The sequence below is a fragment of the Hydra vulgaris genome, chromosome 13, assembly GCF_038396675.1.
Source record: "Hydra vulgaris chromosome 13, alternate assembly HydraT2T_AEP".
In the NCBI taxonomy this organism is placed as follows: domain Eukaryota; kingdom Metazoa; phylum Cnidaria; class Hydrozoa; order Anthoathecata; family Hydridae; genus Hydra; species Hydra vulgaris.
In genome coordinates this window covers 45,841,136-45,842,500 of record NC_088932.1, presented here as the reverse complement: position 1 = coordinate 45,842,500, position 1,365 = coordinate 45,841,136, and the positions used below count along the sequence as shown (strand labels likewise).

The 1,365-nt window shown below is 28.1% G+C and overlaps 1 long non-coding RNA gene across 1 annotated transcript in view; it reads left to right on the top strand.

Moving 5' to 3' along the window:
* The window catches only part of LOC136090101 (uncharacterized), a 908-nt gene extending 827 nt beyond the window's left edge, over window positions 1–81 (top strand). Inside the window, exon 3 of the long non-coding RNA XR_010643163.1 lies at window positions 1–81. This exon is cut by the window's left edge and continues 59 nt beyond it. This is a non-coding gene — a long non-coding RNA (uncharacterized LOC136090101).
* The last annotated feature ends 1,284 nt before the right edge of the window (window positions 82–1,365 follow it).

Here is a 1,365-nt window from a genome sequence, read left to right as displayed (position 1 = left end):
GATGCTACTTCAAAAAACGGCTATAAAAACATTATAGCAGCTGAACGTCTGTTAATATATAAGAGAGCCTAAGGATAGTAAGATTAAAGAAATTAAGTTAAATTTTTTTTATTAGTTTATAATGAGATACATTTAATTCATCATTATATGATGCTTACATGTATATTAAATAATATATTTTCTTTAGATGCTTGTCTACCTTTGCACACAGCAAATAGATTGATAGTCTTAAGAAGTCAAAAAGAATGTTGTGATAAGATAAGTGTTTGATAAGGTTATATTTTTTTATTGTATATTTGTAATATTGTCAGTGATATTGTTACCTGTTTAGATTTTTCCAAATTTATCTTTTATAATGACAAAGCAGTAAAGTCATTGCACTATATTTTCAAGGCAATGTCACAATTATTTTATTTCCTTACGCTTGATTCTTTTTCCAATGCTAATACACTTTAAAAAATCTGTTAAAAATGTTAACGGAGTATCTCCAGTATTACAGTTTACAGTAACTTCGTAACAGATATGGATTAAATTAAGAAATGAGAGAATAGAACAATGGATTACTCCTTTTGCTACTAATTATCGGAATACTTTTGATAAGTTCACGGAGTTGACGCGTGTAGAAATTTTTATTTTTGTTTCTATAGATTTCTGTGTATTATATAATAATTGTTTGTTCATGTTTCATAAAATTCAGCGTCGTATTTATTGACACATTGTTCAACATGATTCAAATTTATATTTATTAAAATTTAAAGAGAAATTACTTAAATGTTTAGACTGTATGGAGGACATTAAAACCCGTTTCAGTCCCAATAATAAAGTAGAATATATTGGTTATCAATCTGTCAACAATCATATTTTGGCAGTTTATGCAAGATGTTCATGCCTTACAGTACGATAAATTGACTACGGAGTCGTTGAGCAGAGATTAACACTCGTTAAATACAACTAAAAGTTTAGTTTATATTTAGTGTATCACTTAGTTAACGTGTTATACATGAAGATTTACGATTTTTGTTACAAAGTGTTATTTTTTATTTTACTAAAGGTTTATTTCTCTTGACTCAATCTAAAGATTTATTTCTTTTGACCTCGTTCAAGACCCGACTGATTCTAATACCAATCGGTGTAAATAATTTGTTCCTTTTAAAATAAACACTACAAAATGTTTTGGTTATGTTTATTTTGTTACAAAAAAATTACGGGCAATTGTTAAACATCATGGCAATTAGGTCAGGATAACCGAAATAGTTTTTTATTTCAATGCTACGAAGGATCCTGTGACTTCAACTTTGTATCCGCTAAACTTACGGTATGTTTCAATCGTGTAGGGTAAATCGACCGAATTCAAGTCAATTACCA